Here is a 15,493-nt window from a genome sequence, read left to right on the forward strand (position 1 = left end):
CCTGTGTTCATATTTACTCAACCGACCACAATTGTTTTCTCAATGATTCCGTTGTTGAAACAAATTATAAATACTATATGTGTTATACATATTACCGATGTTTACGTTACTGTGACAATTTGATGCTCAATTTGCTGTTTAGTATTCACTGTGGTCATCAGGGGTTGAAGGTACAGCTTAATTATGACGGGTCGCCGGTCATTGTCACCATGCGATACGATGACAGAGCATGTGTTTATGAATCACTATGAAATAGTGATGATACCAGGTTTTCGCGAAAAGGTAAGCATCCTAATCTAGACATTTGTTTACCTGAAATAATTCGGGAACGTATAATATGAGTCAAAACAGGGAATTGCATCGGACATCATTTTTGTCACTGATGCATCAAATTCGGAAATTTGCTCCACATGTCTACCATAAAAATTTTGAAAACTTTACTGAGGCCTTGAATGTTGTAACCTTGATCAAACAACTTCCGAGCAAGAGCGGCTTGACGCTCTTTGAAATCCTGATAAAATCCAGCTAGGGTCCATGCAGGTAGCAAACGTACTGTAAGTCCCCATAGTCCCAAGGATGACGATCAAACTTCAGTTGCTGGTGATCGATAGCCCGTTTGTGTGTTGTAATGTCCTAAATAGTATATAATGTTAAGCTACATGCCTGTGATACACTAGTTGTTTTACTGTAAATAGGCGAAAGATTTTATAATATAACATTATAATATTTAAGAATGCACTTTTTTAGTCACGATATGGCTGAAATTTTGCGAAAGTGACGATACATTTTAATTCACTCATTCCACCTTATATTATATAAACATTCATTTATGGTAAGTACAGTAGAAGCCCTCTAAACCGGCATTAGGATGGACCTAGCAAAAATGCCAGTATAGAGGGTATGCCGGTTTAGAGAACTTTTCTTTTTTCAACCTGAGAATGATCTTCCGTGTGCCCTAAAATACGAGTTAACAACGTGTTGATAGTCATCATATTCTTTATTCATCAACATACTTACTTTCAAATTTTGTTTAATGTTATTTTGGATAAAGGTGTGTTTCCAAGTAACTGGAGTATTGGTATGATTATTCCCCTACATAAGAAAGGTTGAGCAGATGACCCAAATAACTACAGGGGAATATCTTTACTAAGTGTAATGGGAAAAATATTTACATCTATTTTGGAAGCAATGCTGAGGTTTTGGCACGGAGTGAACCAGGTAATGTGTGAGGCACAGTCGGGTTTTAGAGAAAAACATTCAACCTTTGATAATATATTTGTGTTACAATCTCTGTGTCAGAACTATTTAAGAAAACCGAAACACCGGTTTTATGCAGCCTTCATAGATATTTGTAAGGCCTTTGACCTCGTAGACCGACATAAATGATTATATATATATTGCACACACGGGGTGTGCATGGTAAATTCTTTGATATATTAAAATGCATGTATGGCCAGGTGAAAGCCTGCGTTAGATCAGGGAACTGGAGATCAACCATGTTTGACACACCTTCCTGTGTACGACAAGGATGCATGCTTAGTCCTGCACTGTTTATCTTTTTCATAAATGAACTCTCTAACGAACTCAAACAGTTAGGATTACAAGGTATATTTGTAACAGAAAGTATTGAAGAAATAATCATGTTAATGTTCGCTGATGACATGTCATTGATTGACTTAAGTGCCGTTTGTTTACAGAGAAAATTTGATACCCTTGATAGTTATTGTAGAAAATGGGGACTTTAGGTGAATTTAGTCAAAGTCAAATATTATTGAGTGAGTGAGTTTAGTTTTACGCCGCACTCAGCAATATTCCAGCTATATGGCGGCGGTCTGTAAATAATCGAGTCTGGACCAGACAATCCAGTGATCAACAGCATGAACATCGATGTGCACAATTGGGAACCGATAACATGTGTCAACCAAGTCAGCGAGCCTGACCACCCGATCCCGTTAGTCGCCTCTTAGGACAAGCATGGGTAACTGAAGGCACATTCTAACCCGGACTTTCACGGATTCAAATATTATTGTGTTCAGAAATGGTGGCTACTAAAGATCAATCGGAAAATGGTATTATAGGGGATCTGTAATGCAGATAGTAACTTATTATAAATATCTTGGAATTATATTCTCATCAAGACTATGTTGGTCTAAAGCCTGTGAAACATTATCTCTGCAAGCTAGCAAGTCCTTTTCCCAATACAGCAACTTTGAGAAAATACCCAGCTATTCAGTTTAATAGTGTAACAAAGATTTTTGAGAAAAATATTGTTCCAAATTTTGTTGTATGGGTCCGAAATTGGGGGCTTTATGCCAGGGGAGGTAATAGAGAAAGTACAGGGAAATGTCTTTAAGAGATATATAGGTGTCAGTAGAACAGTCTCAAGAAATGCCATCCTCGGTGAGAGAGGCAGACACCCACTATGTGTCAGGTATTTTACTCGCTGTATCAAGTACTGGTGTCGATTGATATGTTTGGAATCTAGTAGATACCCAAGGTCATGCTATGAAATGCTTAAGGTCTATGATGATAGTGGAAAAATAGATTGGGTGTCAAGGGTTTATTGCTATTTTACACTGGTTTTTCATATGTCTTTATCTCCCAGGACTGTGGGCATGTTGACAAATATTCATCAAGCAGTTTCAACAACGTTGTAAAGATTGTAAGATTAACAATTCACTCAGTGCATATTCCGAGTTAAATTCATTGTTAACTCTAGAAATGTACATATCTTCACTTGCTTGCCAAAAAATTGAGAAGAATGTTATGTAAGTTTTGTTGTCTTTCACATAAGTTAAATATTCAGCAGTATCGGTTCAATAAGAATGTTGAAAGAAACGCATTAGTCTGCTCCAAGTGTCAGTTACAGAAAATTGAAGATGAGTATCATTTTCTGCGTATTTGTCTTTATTATTATTGTTGTCGTTATTACCATGTAGACCCATCAGTTGTCAAGTATTATCAATTGTTATCATCAACTAATGAGGAGCATATACTATCCTCAAGTATTTATCTCAAAAGAAATCTGCCAATATGAACAATAGCTTTTCAACAGTACTATAACTTGATCTTATCTTGTACCGCTGTGCACAATAATTCTCTACCCTAAATGTATTTTAGGCCATGTGGCCGCTATACCAAATTAAATTGTCATTGTCATTTATTGTAAGTATATACGAATATTTGGTGTTGTTTGTTCAAAATATGTTTCATCAAGTACGCTTTCCATTTTCGCATGTTGAATATTTAATTCAATATTACAGTTTTCTGTTGTTTTGAAAATAATGAACTCTGTGTCACACTTTGGTAATAAAATTTAGCATAAAAAGTAAAGAGTGTCTTAGTTGATTTGACGTTTTATCATACAATGGATAACGTTCTCGGCAGGACATTTTCGGTATCCGTTGAGGTCATAATACGGATATCGATGCAAATTAGAGATGTCATATGCAAATTTTAGGGACTACTTTCATTGTGTAAACAAACAGGGCGTCACGCCCATCTATCGGCGATCGTGTCCAGATTGAGGGCCGTGGTTACGGTACTGTCAGTGCTTTGATCCACGAAAATTCATGTCTGATAATGACACATAGAGTGGGTTATGAAGCGACGATAGAAATTCATAGGTTTACGAATATACCAACACCAGTTCCCGACTGTCAGTGTTAGCGAGCAGACGGCACAGGAATCCAGGTTTCGTACCGTAGAAGTAGATGACATTGAGAATGTAATTGAGCACAATGAAAACAACAATGCTGCTAAATCGACTACCCAAACTATGAACCTTTTGACCAATTACCTGTCGACACAGAACGAGTTTCATCCTATGGAAACTATACCCCCTAATGAACTCTCCACTTTCATGTGTAAATTTCTTATTGGTGTCACGAAAAAGAACGGCTCAGACCCCGAACCACTAACTCTCAGATCACATTTTACTAGTGTGGACAGATACCTCAAAACGAAAGAAAACGAAAGAGTATGGCCTCACCCTTTCTCATTCAACTGAGTTCTCAAAAGTTTCTCGTCAATTCGATTTGAAAAAAAATATGAGAGGTAACTTACCAAATCGTGCAGATCCCATATGGATCAGACGAAGTTAACAATTTGTGGGAGAGTGGTCAATTTGGGAGCTACACTCCTCATTCCATAAACACATTGTAGTTTTTTAACACAGTGCATTTCGGACTCAGGGGTGTCGACGATCATCGCTTAATGTGTTGGGGGGTGTCTCCTTAAAATCCGACACTAATGGCCACGAATACGTGGTGTTCAATGAAAAACAGACCAAAACACGGTCGGGTGCCAATCAAATGGATGGGACAGGGATGTGACACCAAACATGTGGCAAAATGTTGATGATCCAAGTAGATGTGTTGTTGGTATCTGCAAGCAATGTGCAGCCAAGCGTCCGAGTGGTTATACTGAACCTTGTGATCCCTTCTACATTGCAACAAACACACTTGGCCCGAATTCGGTTCACACTGACACAACCATCTGATTTCGTCGCCAGCTTATCGGTGATCGAAAGTTGTCCTCCCTGAGGAAATCCATGTCAGAATCCGCACTTGAACTGTCCAAGCGCCTGGCCAACCATAACGCCAGGAAATATCTGATCCAAAAACTTTCGGTCAATCATGTTCCCCAAAGCAAATAATGCAGCTCTCAGGTCACAGAAACATTCAGTCAATAAACAACTACAGTAAGATTAATGAGCATCAACACCGTGAAATGTCATGAGGTCTGTCTGATACAATGGCATTATCTTGGATGCTATGCTATGGATGGATGGATGGCAAAGCCTTAATCAACACATGTCTACTCAGGGTCCAAGCATGCTCAGGGTCCAGGCAGAAAGAGTAGTTTGTTCATTTGTAAAGGGTCCAAAAGAGAGGTTATCCATTTGCAGGCGGCATTGTACTGACACCTAGGGATCGAGCTATCTCCCTTTATGCATGATGTCCACCTTGTCCATCCACAAATCTGGCCTTTTCTCCCAACAAATGTACTTTCTATTGACTTTCTCTGGCATGCAGGGTATATTCAATTAAACGGCCGTTTATGTCACACCACCTATCTCTGGATGGTGGAGGCGGTATTGTGGTTTTCCTTCGGCAACACATCGCAAAATGGTTCAAACGTGCAGACGATGATCAGATCAGACTATCAAGTGATACCACAAAACGCCTTGTAAAGAAATAAAACAACACAACACAAAGTATTGCTATGTTTGGATCTACTGATGTGGGTCTTTCAGAATACAGACCAAAAACCCCATCTATCCTGATGCAAATATCGTACCTTTCAGTTATTTCACGTTCAAGGGTTTCTTTGTTTCATAGAAAAGGACTCTGCAGCACTCTACCCAAAAACGAAAATGATCATAAAAATGATAAAGTTTATATTCCAAGAAAGTCAGAGACACCATGAATAAATACTGAAGGAAAAACATTTTTAGATTTAGTGATATCTCAACATCAAAATATATGAACTATTAATGGTTGTGATACTGAAGGTTAATTCACATTCAAACGTCGATAAAGGAACAGTCGATTAATCTCGGATATCTACAGGTCTTTTGACGTCTACAGATTAGACGTCTTTCGAAGATCTAAATCTGATCCTTATTTTCATCAGCGAACTTGCTTCATCCACATGACACCCACGTGACCATCTCACTGTTTAGTTGGACAGGCGCGTACTGGCAACATTCACGCGAAGTGGTGGCACAACCTGTTCATTGGTGAGTTTGCCCAATTATGATTATCCTGTCATGAATAGCCATGGATTTTAGTATATGTTAGCATTTATCAGTGACAATACGAGTCATATATTGATATTGACGTAAAAATTTTTTATTAGTTTGAAAGACCAGTTCTCATGAAGGTACTAAGTCTCATGACTTGGTTGACCCACGTCATCGTATCACAACTGGGTAGGTCGATGCTCATGGCTTTGATCATTTGGTTGTCTGGTCCAGATTCGATTATTTGTAGACCGCACTCAGCAATATTCCAGCTATATGGAATTAACAACAAACTAAACCCACGATGGCCTTTCCAGTATAGTCAAACTCAGAATATTATAGAATGTTCCAGAACGGCTGTTATGTATTTAACAGTCGTGTCTCTGCCATCTTCTCACTTTACAAGCAAACCAGCAGATCAGTGTACATCACTTTCATCCTGGATTCGCAGCCTTGTCCTGGGAGTGAGTGAGTGGGTGGGTGAGTTGGGTTTTACGCTGCTTTTAGCAATATTTCAGCAATATCACGGCGAAGGACACCGGAAATGGGCTTCACACTTTGTACCCATGTGGGGAATCGAACCCGGGACTTTAACCACTAGGCTATCCCACCTTTTCCTAGGAACCTTGACCAGGAGCGAAATGACTGTGATCGTCTTTGTTGTTATAATCTCTGCTTTAAGGCTGTATGTCGATTGTATTTATACTGCAACTGAATCTGTACTACCACTCTGTTTTGCACTGTCTTCGTAATGCCTTTGAAGTGATTTGTCGCTGTTGTATGTATGTTTCACATATATCTTTTTTAATCATTGCCTTTAACGTACAGTTTCAACTTTGGAATCAACACTTGACACTGTAAAAGTCTAGAATGGATTGTAGACGTCTCGTGATGACATGACACAGATTAATTACATGCTCGCATCTAATTCTCACAAACAGATACATATTTATACTGTAGTTGCATATAAATACACAATCCATGTCTGAGACTGTATCCCAGCTATATCACGAAGGACAATATAACATCATTCGATTATTCATATGTACACATTTGAGAATCTATGTCAAATATATTTGAAAAAAACGGGGCGGTGGGGTAGCGTAATGGTTAAAGCGTTCGCTCGTCACGCCGAAGACCCGGATTCGATTCCCCACATATATTGTCTGAAGCCCATTTCTGGTGTCCGCTGCCGTGACATTGCTGGGATATTTCTAAAAGCAGCGTAAAACTAAGCTCACTCACTCACTTTTTAAAAACAAACCATTACCCTAAACCTTTCAAATCTTGTGAGTTATTTGTATCTTTCAGTAATAGAATTAAAACTTCAATTCTATCTTAATTGGGCATTTTTTACTAAACATGACCATAGAAACAGTGATATCCATTTGAGTGTGTTCAAAGGTTCACGACATATTGTCAAAAAGGAGACCACATGTCATCTAAAATGTACGGAGAGTTACTAGTCTTCCTGATGAGTTTGGGATAACACTCGGCTTCTTTATGCATATAAATCGACACAAACTCACAGGCGAAAGAAACGTCACCAAAATTATTTTTTTTGTCTTTAATCGTACACTAAGTGATTATTCATACCTGTAGTTCACACATTCATAATTCAGATTTTAGTAATTGCATTAATTTTCTCCATATGCTTGTTAAATTTCCAAAATCTGAGTTTGTTGTATTGTGACATGTTAAAAAGCGAGGTGACGTTTCTTTCGCCCGTGAGTTTAGTTGCCCGCATTACAAAATCAAAACGAAGGTATTCGACCGAGACGTTTCATGTAATCTTGAGGTACATCTCAAACAGTTCAATAATGCTGAAATAACCACTTCCCTTCCACTGATTTGCTACACGAGCTAGAAATAACAGGCACCACTTTGTGTTACAGTTTTGAGGCATATTCAAGCTGTCTCTTGCAACGATGATTTCAAGGAACATCCTTCGTGAAGGAGTCTAGCCTAATATTTGTTTGGCCAGGGTTACAATATTTGGCCTTTGTAATTGAAAACTAATCATGTACCAAATTTCAAAATGAGTCCGTGTGTATTTGACGTGACGTGTTCAGCATGGGTTTCCTTGTATGTACAGGTGCATAACGCTCTTTGTGTGTTATGTGAATGTAATCGGTGCAGGACACGCTCACCTTTTGGCTAACATCTGAACTAGAGTAAGGGACTTGATTTTTTATCATAAATGTGAGTTAAAATTTAACGTCACCTCGGAAATATTTCAGCCATATAGTAACGAGAAAGGTTTTGCATACATAGTACATACACGTTGTTAATATAACAGTCATCCAAGGACTGTAAAAAAGCTAGAGTGTAACAGATGATTAAAACGAGCATGTAAATCTAAAACATGTTTACTATATAAATACAGGCTATAGGTCGCCAGACATGGAAGGTAGATCACCACACAAGGGACCATGGAGACTTACAGTGCTTTTGCTACCTGCATGGACCCTAATTAGATTTACACCGTCCCTTCATGCTACCTGCATGGACCCTAATTAGATTTACACCGTCCCTTCATGCTACCTGCATGGACCCTAATTAGATTTACATCGTCCCTTCAGATTTTGACGAATATGGCAATCACAGCCAAAGAAAAACAAACACAAATTCTACGAATAAACATGTGGTAGAAATAAACGTACTTTGAAAGACGTGGTCTTATCTACCCTCTCAGGAGGACAATAACTTTACGGTACTTCAACCTCCTTTGAGGATACCGCCACTAACAATCACAGTTGCTTATTCATAGTACCAATTTTAAAATACCACTTATCTATTTACAAAAAATGTTGTTCAAAATTTATCTAACAATTTTATTTCCTTTAGAAAATCAATTATCAAGTAATAGTTACATGGTTAAAAAGATCCTTCAATGTTTTTCCCCTGAAATATTTATCCCTTGTGATGGTATAATCAAGACAGTCAAGCAGGACTCTTATCATAAAACAAAGAGTTTTGAGCTATTCATTTTTTGAAAAAAGAAAATGGTTAACTATGTATATTTCAGTATTACAGCGTTTTAACTTTTAGAAAACAGAAACGGTAACATTCCCAAAGAGATTGTTGAAGGCGGTTAACTTTTCAGGATTTAAATATGGACAAGCACATCGCGGTCATGTTGCCTCCAAAAGTAGAATGATAATAGGTTTTGGACCATAGAATCTTTAGATCAGCTATATCGCTAACTGCAAGCAGATAATGCCCATTAGTACTGCTTCATATGCTATATTCGTCACAACATCAACATCCTGATAAGGATATCATGTCCCAAAAGTTAAAATCTGATATAAAAATAATTATAATCTTATCTGCTCATCTTTGGCCTTTAACTGATGATAGCGTGACCAATCCGAACATGATAGTTGTCTGAGATCTATGTTAAATACTGCTTCACATCCTCTTTTCTTGACAACGATCGCATCCTGGTAACGATATCTGTCACAAACTTTGGCCTTTACTTGAAAAGAGTTTGACCGATACGAACCATATGGTTGCCTAAAATACAATTTAATTTACAAACTCGTGATATAGCTGAATATGGCGTCTATGACATTCACTCGCTCACTAGACGTTTGATAGGGCGCCTCAGGTTGGAGGGAAGGTGACTGCATGAAAAAGATATGTTAACTGTTGTTGCAAGTGTTCAGTTGTGAGGTGTGCAACAGAGAATTATTGTAGAGCTTAATCGATATTTATAAAATTCAAACCAAAACCTTTATTCATATATTACCGTCTAATTTCAAACCTCATTTATGAAACAGATAATATGATATTGATATTTCTTGAGTTTAACAAGTTTTTCCTTTGTTGGTCATCTTTGTACACAGTTAAGATCATAGGGAGGTATCTGTTTCTAAGAAATCGGTAATGTTTACAAATGAAAAGTACATGAAATTCATACTCGACATAGCCTTCATTACAAAAATGACATAAACTATTTTTTTATCTGTTTGATTGGCATTTAGAAGTTGGTGACTAATAAGAACGTAAGAAAGTTTATGGATAACAACTATGGATATATAATAAAGAAGTTGTTATCCATAAACTTTCTTACGTTCTTAACTATTTTTTTATCACGTACATTTTTCTGTCTAAAATTATTAACATTAAAATTGTGTACTGATGTTCGTAATTTACAGAAAGCGCTTCTTAAAGTTCTATCCTGTAGTTCAGATACATATTTTTCAGAAACAAATAATGATTTTATCTTTGCATAATGACACAGAAATCTTGAGGATGATATTTGACAGTGCCAGTTTTGTGAAAATATGTCATCTAATCTTTGCTTAAGGATAAAGGTAAATAACTCATCATTTCCAACATCTTGTGATATCCAAGCAAGGGAAAATACACATAGAAAGAAAATTTCTTATATCAGACACCCAAGAATCTTTCTTATCATCCAATCTGTTTAACATGGTATAACATTGAACAGTAAATCTATTTGAATTCATACGAAGTAGCTTTATCCAATATTTGACAGCCCTTAAGTGTGATGAAACAAAGAGACTGGTGCGACCAGTTTCTCCTAAAATACCTTTGTTAGAGGCATACTTACCAACACCTAAAGAATGAACTTTTCGGTGGAATCATTATATATATTTAACTCCCCATATTTCGGAACCATAGAGAAAAATTGGTGCTATTTTTCTGTCAAATATTTTAGAAACAACTGCGAAAAATAAAAACCTTATATACGAGAATCAAGGCTTTCGATGGTTGCAAAGCCAGCTGCTTGCATGCTGCGGACCATGATAATCTGGAGGATATAATGAGAAGTGGTTCTTGAATATACGCTTGTAACCAGAAAACTGGGTACCGGAAGTAAGCTGGGTCCCATCTTGCATATCGCAATTTGGCGCGCGCAAAGGAAGCCAGGAACTAGCTTAGTACCGGAAGTAGCGCCTCGCGAGACTTACAAGCCCTAATAGTCGACTTGAGAGTAAGCAGGAAGTGAAGGGTCGTCCAAGACCTGCTAGACCGAAGAAGTCCAGTGAGCGTGATAAAGGCGTCCCAATTCGTGACCCATGTCGACGAACTGCGCCAACAGTGAAGAGCGGGTGTCCCGACTCTCCACCAGTGACCTGTACCGCATTGCACCCTACGCCATGTCATGAAGTTTTGTATTTGTTATTCTGCACCACGCCATACGTTCCTGGTTCTGCGAAAGGGGGACGCTTCACCGGACGATGTTCCCTCAGACCAGCGGTCCGCAGCCTCCTTCTGATTAGGGGTGAAACGGTACGCTCTTACCACGGTACGGTTCGGTCAGTTTCGTTTCGGTATATGAGATATAATCATGGTGCAGAAAATTGACAAGAGCCAAACCTACATAGATTTTGACAAAATAATTTGATTTCTAGAATTTTAGAAAAGGTTTACAGAGGTTAAAGGGTTAATAAAATGACGGTACGAAAACCGAAAATACCGATTTTAATTTTTTTATTACGGTATACCGAACCGAAGGCAAAACACCGCGGTTCTAATACTACCGGTATACCGTTTCACCCCAAGGGTGCCTTGGTGTCATGAAAGCCGCTACCATCTACACGTTACCGTCGGTCGTTGTCGCGTACAGAGGGACATCACAATTTTGTGTCTTCCCTTAACATTGCAAATAAATTGTTACCAAATTTCAAGTTCAGTTTTCTTTTAATCAGAGTGAAATATGATACACTCACCACCTAAGTACGTGGATTTTACTGTTCAAATCATAAAACAAAAAGAGGTATTTTCGTACTTGTATATAAAAATATATATTATAAAAATGTTGGTGATGCTGGATGATTGTCCCTGTATATATTTAGTAACTATAAATGTCGAATCATGCAGTGCCTTGCTGACACAGGCATAAATTCTATTTTCAGCATCATATCCCAATACCACAATGCTCAGTCATTTTACCATTCTCGTCTTGTCTGGAATCGCCGCAGCACTCAATTATCAGCCGCTAGGTTATGAAATGTGTAAGGATCGATGTAGCCAAATATTTGGCTGTCGAACATTTTGGTTCTGTCCACTGGAACTTCTTTGCTCTATCGCGGAAGACAGGAACCATATGGAGCCTCAATGTCAAGATAAACAGACCTTCATCCTTGATCGTAGCGAGGAGGTAAGATGATGTATTTTCTGTTGACACTGGCAGTGATAACGAGTGAGAATACTGACGATGGTGTTCTATTTATCATACATTTACCGTGTCCCCGATATTGCTAGAATATTACTAAAAAGCCGCGTAAAACCATGCTCACTCTCTCACTCTATTTATCATGTATTTACACACTGTTCCTACACCTGTCATAGGGACTGAAAGTAATCTTTCGACACATATTGGTAAAATATTGACTGTATTGTTTAATCCCAGAGTATACGATAATGAACGTGGTGGGCGAGTGATCCGGAGAGCTTCAGGTGCCGGGATCGAGCCCACCTGTGACCGGGTGTAAAAACCTTGGAGTCAACTTTTTGTGCAGACTCTTTCAATGTTTTCACAACCCCTAATGTACAGTACAGAACCCTCTGTACTTAATGGTAAATGACCAGATGGTGGCCACATGAATACTTGCAAACACCTAGTTGCGGGTACAGCAACCTGCAGTACTGACTGACTGACTGAGTTTGGTTTTACGCCGCTTTTAGCAATATTCCAGCAACATCACGGCGGGGGACACCAGAAAAGGGGCTTCACACATTGTACCCATGTGGGGATTCGAACCCGGGTCTTCGGCGTGACGAGCCAACGCTTTAGCCAGTAGGCTACCCCACCGCCCCGTGCAGTAAAACTTGGACAAAGTACTGTGACTATGTGCCCCAGTCCACCCAGTTGTGAATGGGTAGCTCGGAAGGATGGGAAAGCCACATTAACTCGGTGCGCCTAATGGCTGCAAGAGTTGTATGATCCCAAGAGAGTTGAGATTGATAATACGCTGTGCCGTTTGAGATTGACATCCAATGATCGAGGGAAAAGCAAAATAGCTAAGCTGGGTATTGGCGCTACACAAATATTTGCGCAATAAAATATTATTGGCAATACCATATATTCATAGACAGAGGTCTCAAATGAGACTGAAAATACCATGTACACATAGATGTAATTAATAGCCAGCCGTAAACAGATACATCCACCGATGTTTCTCTGTGTATATATTGTGTATAATGGTCAAAGTGAATTGGACATTCATATCATTCCATATACGTTAATACATTACGATAAAATGAAATGCGGGGGCGGTCGGGTAGCCGAGTAGTGAAAGTTTGATTCCACACATGGGTTTAATGTGTGAATCCCATTTCTGATGTTCCCCCGCCGTGATATTGGTGGAATATTGCTATAAGCGGCGTAAAACTAAACTCACTCAATCAATCACTTTCCAGCGTAATGTATTTACGTATGTATATAGAAGGCTAAAGCTTGGCTCGGAGTTTTCTCACTTTTATCAACGAGTGATATATTTGGAATCAAAAGACATTCGGGTGAGATTCTATTTATCATCCAATATCATACTTAATTTGTCGTTCAAGAGAAATGAAAAAACCGAACAAGTTCATTTGAAGACTTGCGTATAAATACATCTAAGTGAAGAAGAGTGATGGAAGAAGTAACGAGTGACACCATTACGTCATAAATTACAAGAACATAAAAAAGTGGTGCTAACATTATTGCTGTCAGTTCTGAAATGCATAAGTTTCACCATTCCTTGGTGGCATTTTACATTTATAAACTTTACATTTATAAACTTTTATGTCGTTAAAACAAATTTGAAACTTTGACCATCTCTCTCTATCTGCAGGTTCAATGTAGAACAGTTGAAACATTTTGTACAACGTATACCTCTGTTCCATAACACTCGGGACGATGGGGGTAGCCTAGTGGTTTAAGCGTTCGCTCGTCCTGAAGAGCCGGGTTCGATTCCCCACATGGGTACAATGTATGAAGCCTATTTCTGGTGTCCGTGATATCGCTTGAATAATGCTAAAAGCGGCGTAAAACCAAACTCACTCACTCCATAACACTCTGTACAGATTTGTCTTGGTTCTGTTTATCCTAGCATGGATTCCTATCTGATGTCTCAACCAGTCTATCCTGTTCAACATTTTCAAGGATAATTCGGAACAGAAGAAACTCAGTCCAGTGTGTTACAAGTAAGATTTACACTTATTATGTTGAAGAATACCATCGCCATGAAGACGTAATTTGATGTCTGACATACTTCTTGTTTTTATCCAATTTTCAAACGTAATCTATAGTCTGATTGCAGTGAAAACGTACCGATGAATTTCACTTTAAACAAAAAAGTAATTCAAATAAAGTGAAATTAGAAGTGCGAATCCTCATAATTTTACCTTGCCAAATGAACATTTAAATCTCAGAATTTTATTCAACAACAAAAGTTGTTTAACAAATGATCATAGTTTCAAATCGCTATTATTGGTTTGTATTACAAGGGGGTATGCACATAAAATGAAACACCGAGAACAAGGGTTGGTCTAAGCTAACGCTCATCACATACTGCAATTACTGCGTTTACTCCCTTGTAATACAAACCAATAATATCGATTTGAATCTATGATCGTCTGTTAAACAACAAGATGATATTTGTTTTACTGGTGTGATGTAGCTAAAGCTCATAAGGCGTTTGTGTGAACATGGAACACTCAAGAGAAGGAAAGAGACGGCTTTAATAGAAGGCATGTGTTTGAGCGCAAAAAGCTATCTTTTCAAATGATATTAATTTATCGAATAGTTCTCAGCGTGGCTTATTATATGAATCAAAGCGATGATGGCATAGATGTGTACACACCCGTGTGAGTTAAGTTTTACGCCGCAATCAGCAATATTCCAGCTATATGGCGGCGGTCTGTTAATAATCGAGTCCGGACCAGACAATCCAGTGATCAACAGCATGAGCATCGATCTGCGCAATTGGGATACTATGACATGTGTCAACCAAGTCAGTGAGCCTGACCACCCGATCCCGTTAGTTGCCTCTTACGACAAGCATGAGTTATTGAAGACAAATCTAAGCCGGATCTGCAATGGTCTTGTACACACAACATCGAACCACTAGTTTTTTTATCCTTTGCTGCATTTGAAGTTCCTCTTGTTATATGTAAGCCACATATCAAACTGTGTATCCGGTGGTTATTTAAAGAAAATGCATAAAGAGCGGACAACGAAATATGTTCACATATTGGATATGCGGTGGGGTACCCAAGTGGGTAAAGCGTTTGCTAATGACTCCGAAGATCCGGGTTCGCTTCCCCACATGGGTAAAATGTGTGAAGCCCATTTCTGGGGTCCCCTGTCGTGATATTGCAGGAATATTGTTAACACCGTCGTAAACTAAACTCACTCACTCACACTGACTCCTACCGAAAAATGTATGTTTTGTCGTTACATGCTGCTGACTGACTGACTGACTGAGTATGGTTTTACGCCGTTTTTAGCAATATTCCAGCAATATCACGGCGGGGGGCACCAGAAATGAGCTTCACAAATTGTACCCATGTGGGGAACCGAACCCGGGCCTTCGGCGTGACGAGCGAACGCTTTAACCACTAGGCTACCCCACCGCCCTACATGCAACTGAGCTGCCGGACAAGCCAGTACCCGGTCTCGTGAAGACGTCAACAGCTTCATTGCGCAACGAGATACTGTGCCACCTAGACAATTTTCATTGCCATTTTGATAGAGTGGTGAGACATAATTGAGGTTCTGTCTCTAAA

The sequence above is a fragment of the Haliotis rubra genome, unplaced genomic scaffold (genome assembly GCF_003918875.1).
Source record: "Haliotis rubra isolate DU_JTF1 unplaced genomic scaffold, ASM391887v1 Scf410, whole genome shotgun sequence".
NCBI classification, from domain to species: Eukaryota; Metazoa; Mollusca; class Gastropoda; order Lepetellida; family Haliotidae; genus Haliotis; species Haliotis rubra.